The 7,150-nt window shown below is 36.8% G+C and overlaps 1 pseudogene; it reads left to right on the top strand.

Annotated features, from left to right (window-relative positions):
- Positions 1-2,545: 2,545 nt before the first annotated feature.
- LOC146474338 (uncharacterized) lies at positions 2,546-6,866 on the top strand (annotated as a pseudogene).
- Positions 6,867-7,150: the final 284 nt, after the last annotated feature.

Here is a 7,150-nt window from a genome sequence, read left to right as displayed (position 1 = left end):
TAAATGATCCTTCCTGCACTTATGAACTCTTTGTCGGAAAGTATACTACAGTTTATGATAAATGTTTTCCACTCAAAAAAATGGAAGCGAAACGGTTCAATCTTCGTAAGCCTTGGTTTACTAAAGGACTGGCTAAATCCATAAGGAAGAAAAATATGGTATATCAGTCTTTTAATGACCCTGACTCTTCCAATGAAAATGCATATAAGTCGTACAAAAACAAACTTACTCATTCTCTTCGAGTTGCTAAGCAATTATATTATGAAAAACAAATTGAAAAATTAAAATCAAATGTCAAGGCTACCTGGAAAGTTCTAAATGAAATCCTTAATAGAAATAAAGGAAAGCGTAGCTTGCCATCTATATTTAGGGCAAATTCTCGAGAAATTTCTAATCCAAATGATATAGCTAATTTCTTTTGTAGATATTTTACTAATATTGGTCCTAATTTAGCTAGAAAATTCCTGTATCAGAAAAGTTGCATAATTCTTTTTTACCTCCAAAACTAGTTAATTCAATATTTCTTGATGCTGTAAATGAGCAAGAAATTATTGAAATATGTAGTACTTGTCGTTCAGGTACTGCTGTAGGTTATGACAGCATTTCTATGAACTTAATTAATTTAAAGAATCTATTGATTTAATTATTTCACCTGTTACATGCATAATTAACTTATCCATCACTTCTGGCATTGTACCAAATCAATTAAAAATTGCTCGAGTTATTCCTTTATTTAAATCTGATGAGCAGGATATATTTACGAACTACTGACCGGTGTCTTTTTAACCAGCATTCTCAAAAATGCTAGAGAGAGTAATGTACAATCGTCTTTTAAGGTTTCTTAATAATCATAACATTCTCTCTGACAATCAGTATGGTTTTCGCAAGCATCACTCCATTGCTTATGCTCTCGCTTGTTTATATGACAAAATCTCTTCCGCCATTGACAATAAGGAATGCACAGTTGGTATTTTTATAGACTTGTCCAAGGCCTTTGACACCGTTGATCATAACATTTTGATTTCAAAATTAGAGCATTATGGTGTTCATGGCATTCCACTTAGATGGTTCGAAAGCTATCTAAGCAATAGACAACAATATGTGGAATTTAATGGCGTCAGTTCGGAGTCTTGCGAAATTAAGTGCGGGGTGCCTCAGGGTTCTATACTAGGTCCCCTACTTTTCCTACTCTATATAAATGATCTGTGTAACTTGTCGAAGGTCGTGGACTTTATTCTTTTTGCAGATGATACAAACATGTTTTTCTCCCACAAAGATTTTAACTTGCTTCCTGGAATCTTGAATTCTGAAATGCTTAAATTAACTCATTGGTGTCGAGCAGACAAACTGTCTATTTACTGTCTATTAATCAAATTTTATGGTTGTTAGACCACCCCAAAGGAGGCAAACACTTGATATATCTATTCAAATTGACAACAATGCAATTGAAACGTGTGAAAGAAACAGTATTTTTAGGTGATGATCAGCATTTTTCATGGAAGCCTCACATTCTTAGTGTTTCTAGAAAAATATCAAAATCAATAGGTATTATTTATAGGTCTAGTTTTTGCCTTCCCAAAACCTCCTTACGTTCCTTGTACTATAGTCTAGTTTACTCTTACTTAATTTATTGTGTTTCTGTGTGGGGATCGACATATCAGTCTCATTTAAATCGCATTATTGTTCTGCAGAAGAAGATCATCAGAATAATATCAAAAGTTTCTTTTGATGCTCATACTGGTGTTCTTTTTAAAGAACAGGAGGTTTTAAAATTCTCTGACATTTATTTACACCAAATAGGTAAATTTATGTATCTTTTTAAAAGAAGCTTACTTCCAAATTATTTTCGTGATATGTTTACTCTTGCAAGGCAAATACATTCTTATAAAACAAGAAATTCCAACCTTTTCTATATCCCTTATTGTCGAACTAATCTTCGAAAATTCTCAATTGGGTTTCAAGGTCCTACGTTTTTCAACTCGTTAAGTCGTGAAATTCAAAACAGTGGAAGTATCAGTTTGTTTGGCAAAAGACTTAAAACATTCCTTCTTTCTAAGTTAAATTGACTCGTTGTTGAGCTACACACCTTTTCTTTTTTTTTCTTTCTTTCTTTTTTTCTTCTTTTAAAAAAAATTAATTGGAATTTTCAATCAATACCCTTAACTGCTATGGTTATCCTATAGTTCTAGGAAGGCTATAATTAATAAGCCCCCGGCTTCTATATAGGCTTCCTAGCCTTTGTTTCTGTTGAGTATTTCTGTTTGTGGCTAAAATTTTTACATCAAAAAAGTGCTTTTGACATCATTACTCTAGTTTTTTTCAAAGCAAGGTTCGAAAGCTCATAGAAAAATCGCTTGCGGAATTTTAGAATGTAATTTTATGGGCCTGGAAAATCGTGCAATTAGGCGAATCATGAGAAGCCCTTAAAAGTAATATCCCTGCTACAAAATCAAAGTGAGAAAGTTAGTAAAACAGTTTACTAGAGATATTCCATATAAGCTTCGGTACTATTTTTGATAAATGACTCACAGAATAGTCTGTGAAAATGAGCTTCCAAACACTACAATTTAATTCAACTTAAAAAATCTGACTGTTTAAACACAAACACTATTTGCAAAAGCTTCAAAGGTACGTGGAAATTAACGCAAATTTTCGAAAATGTGCACGATGAAGCAAGATCGTTTTAAGTTGTATGCTGCTGCCATAAGACATTGACAAAATAAATTCAAGTGAAAATTAGCAAAGGAAGGGGAATTTTGGCCATTTGCCTGACTGATGACGCCATCGCAAATTTCCGTTTCGTAAACGGTCGTTGCCAATTTTTACGGTCGATGCCATTCCAACTAACGGTCGATGCGTTTTTTAATGGTCGTTGCCAATGTTGCGCTAGAAGGATGATGGGAGAAAACGCAAAACGTGATATTTTGCCCAATTTGCCTTTTGGGTAATCACACCTCGCCGTGTTCGAAATGGCGGACGAACAGCACAAGGAGGAAGCGGGCGCTGAAAAGGTGAAGCCTAAGTCAATTAAGAAGCCAACGGGATGGAATTCTTTCTACCAGTCGGTTGCGGTAAGTATTTATTATTATTATTTTTTTATGAATTAAACATGAGATCCACCTCACTGCGTACATAATTAAGACCTAATTAAATTCCTCGACAGTTGACATTGTAGACGTCGAGAAAACAAAACAAAACAAAACAACCAGCCATGCAGAACAACGCTAGCCATGACACTTAGGAAACCTTACCCTAATTTTTCTGTTGTATAAGTTTTATTAGCTAAAAGTTGTAAAGATTGTATGGCCAAATGCAACAGCTGTAACCCGAATGCTGAAAATCAAATACACTCTTAGTAAAATAATAAAATATTTTAATGCATATTTTACAGTCAGAAGTAACAGAGCAGCTTGGAGGGGAAGCCAATATTGGTCAAGCGTCTAAAGTGGCCTCTAAAATGTGGAGAAATCTGTCAAGTGACAGAAGAATGGTAAAAAGAAAATGTTTTACTCAAATCTTCCATGTTTATAAATAAATTTAAAGCTAGATGGTTTCTCAGCAAGGGTATTAATAAATCCTTGGACAATTTTATAAATATCCCACACAAAATCATTCCAATGCCAGGCTTGTCAAAGCCTCAGAAAGGCCTTGTAACCTAATCATTAGCTGTCTACTGGGCTTACCTTTTTGCCCCATCAGAACAGGGCCTAGTCAATTTGTTGTTGTTTTTTTTTGTGTGTGTGTGTCTTCATGTTTTCATATGGTCATTCTCTCCAAACTCCTGATTTTCGCTCAGCCAAAAAACTTACAGTCGACCACTTGGGCTTGTATCTTGAGTGATCGCAAAATGTTTTACCACCTAAGGGGAGGTAGAAAAATGGCAGGGTTTAATAGACCAGGCTTTTCTTGTTGAGATAGTTTTTCCTCAAATTTATGTAATATTCCCCTCATAGTGTCGGTGTGTAATTTGGTATAGGAAATATTAAACAACTGTTGGAGAAAAGGCAAAGGCGAATAATATGATATCAGAGACGGCATAATTCAAGTAGTGAGCCTTCTTTTTATATGAAACGAGCTGCCCTTGTAAATATAGTTGCAGCAACATAATGGTCCCTCGACCAATCAAGACCCCATGAGCACAGTGAATATGCATTTACATCGACCTTTCCTAAAACAGGACTGGAAGGGAAAAGCCCAGAACTACAGGGAGGACCTTGATACTGGGGTACTAGAGGAGCTGAAGTGCCCCACATGCAAAATAGTCTATAAGAGAAACAAAGACTTCAAATATCACATGAAGGCCTGTAGGGAATGTGAATGTGATGTTCCTGGCTGTGGGAAAACATTTGACCACGAGAAGAAGTTAGAAAGACACAAGAGGAAGGCCCATCTGCAATCTTTCAAATGTGAAGTTTGCAGCAAAGTGTTTGCCGAAAAAAGAAACTTGAAGAGACATGAGTCTACTCACAAATAAAAGTTAACCAGCGGGTGCCATGCCTAGGATTTTTTGTCTTAAGGATGGGGGGGGGGGGGGGGGGTTAGATTCAACTCTATTAGCAGCCATTAGAGTTGCCCTTGTTCTCAAAAGCGAGTTTACCACGACTTGTCAGTGCAACAGTGTGTGGAAATATATGAATAAAATACTTGTTCCTTGGAAATGCATATTGATGTTGCATATTGCATTATTGTTTATCATTGTTTCATTAATAAGGGACACATAAATTTGTTTATTCGTTAGCTGGTTTTCTCTGATCACTACAGAATAATCAGAAGAGGTTTATATAACAGCTTCACTAGGTGTAGATCCAGGAAAAAGGTTGACTGTTTCCTGGGGGATTCCCCTCTGAAAAATGTCCTTTCTTGGGTTCTGAGTCATTCTGCCAGTGCCATCCTCCTCAGAAAGCAAAATGTTATAAAATTTAAAAAAAGGAGTTACAATTTCATCTTAGAAATTAACTTTATTATAGTTTACCAATAATTCTAAATATATGAGGTGAATACTCTCAAGAAATACATAAAGGATGTGTCTAAAGAATCTGTCATTGCACTAAAATTACTAATTACCCGTTAAGTGATATTCCCGACATAACATCCCGCATGTACTTTTTGTGAGTGTTTGCCGTGCAATTAGCTACTGCATTGGACTTTGCACGAATTTTTTCACCAACATAACCCTGTCTATTTCCAAGTATACTTGTGCACAATTATTTTTTCTTCTGCTTTGCTTGTGCAAACATTTTTTGTAATTGCCCCCCTCCCCCCCACCTCAAAACGTCATTATGAACATCAATTAAATGGCTATTTTATTTTAGTCAATAGAAGTATACATAATTCAAGCTCTGTTCCATTTGAAAGATCCTTTGTAAGAGTGATGGCATTACTCGCTGGCAGCGTTTTAATGTTCCCATAGGCCAGGATCATTTTGACCAGAATAGCTCTGTCCAGTCGAAAGCATGCCAAAACTAGTTTGTTTTGTATTCTGAGCTATTACAAGAATCACTAACTTCCAATGGCTGTGCATGCTCAAAAAAGCAGAACCAGCCAGAGGCCTCAGTTTTGGTCGGACCAAATAATCATGTCCTTCATGATCACTCAAGGGCCTGCCACAACAATGCTGTATGCCCTGATACCACGGGGAAATATACAAAGTAACAAAAATGGGTGCGTTCGATTGGGAAAATCCGAAAACAGATTTGTGATCTCAGATCATTCGGATCATGCCGCATCAAAGGAACCGACGAATTCACTCTGGACAAGGATTCGTCGGTTGCTTTGATGCGGCAAATTGATCCGAATGATCTGAGATCACAAATCCGTTTTCGGATTTCCTAAGCGAACGCACCCTACATATACATGCTTATTACATTGCTGGCAGGGCACAAAGGCTTTACTAATAACCTATATTTATCACTTTATTTATAAGATGTGTATCAAGACAACTGGTTACACATACAATATTCATGACTTAGATTTACTTCTCTTTTTCTGGACATGCTTAGTTTTTGACTTCATTACATGGGCCCCAGACTTCTTGCTACTTTGTGTGTTTGCTTTCACAGATTCTGCCAAACCATGACTGCGTTTTGCTTTCTTTTGTGGGATTTCCAAAGACTGCAAATGTGTAGGACGTCCTTTAGCAACAGCCTGGCGACTACCATTACCAGACTTCCTTTTTCTGTTGGGTTGCACTTTGATCTTTTTGCCTTTTCCTTTTTTTAGTAGCTCATCAGATCCAAAGTTAGAGTGCTGTTACAAGATTTGAATGCATTGTTGAGGCAGTAGATAGTGTTATAACTCTCTTTGAGAACTTCAAAATTCCTTTAGCCAGATTTGGATCTTTTGTACTTCTTAGCTTTTGCATTATTTTCTCACATGATTTCTCCAGTGCATCTGCTGCTAAATCAATGCATGCATCCTCTGTTTCATCATGTTGATCTTCAGAAATTAATTCCTCTTGGAGGCCTGTGGGGGAGTTGCTGGGTTGGATGGCTGGTTCATTTTCAGAACATAGTCCTGGCATAGATGTTTCACTGGATGTTGGTTTGCTAGAGTCATCTGGAGAGCGTAAATTATTGTAAAAAGAAAGGGGTAATGACCGTTCTATTGCAATCCAAGCTAATTTTTGACGCATTACTGGCTGGGAGACTGGAACAAAATTTATACAGTGAGCAAGATTTGCAGACCATAACACATACTGGTGCTTGCAAGGGGTTCCATCTTTTCCAATCTCACAACTGCAAGTTCCAATTGACATATCTACGGTATATCTGAAAGTAGAATATATGTAAAGAGATGAGTGAGTCATGATAAAGAACAGCCGCTGTGACTGTTTCATAATGTTATGAACTTTGGTACACACTATCAAAACAGTTAATTTATGGTCAAACACAAATCATTGTTATCATTTGCTATGCTCATGGCGCCATTAATTCCACATTAGAGCCATGCATAAAGGAGAATTTTGGGAAAAAAGATACACATCTACTAAAACACCAAATATGTGAATGCTATAAATTGTACACTGTGGTTTTCAGTCCCCACTTTTCCTCCCCCAAAGCACACACAAACTGACAGGACACACATTCTGGGCAAGGAGGGGGGGGGGGGGGGGGTCCGAGTGGGGGTCTCAAATGTGTTAGGTTCTGAAGGT

Source organism: Pavona decussata, unplaced genomic scaffold, assembly GCF_977016875.1.
Source record: "Pavona decussata unplaced genomic scaffold, jaPavDecu1.1 SCAFFOLD_90, whole genome shotgun sequence".
NCBI classification, from domain to species: domain Eukaryota; kingdom Metazoa; phylum Cnidaria; class Anthozoa; order Scleractinia; family Agariciidae; genus Pavona; species Pavona decussata.
This window is presented reverse-complemented; position numbering and strand designations above follow the sequence as displayed.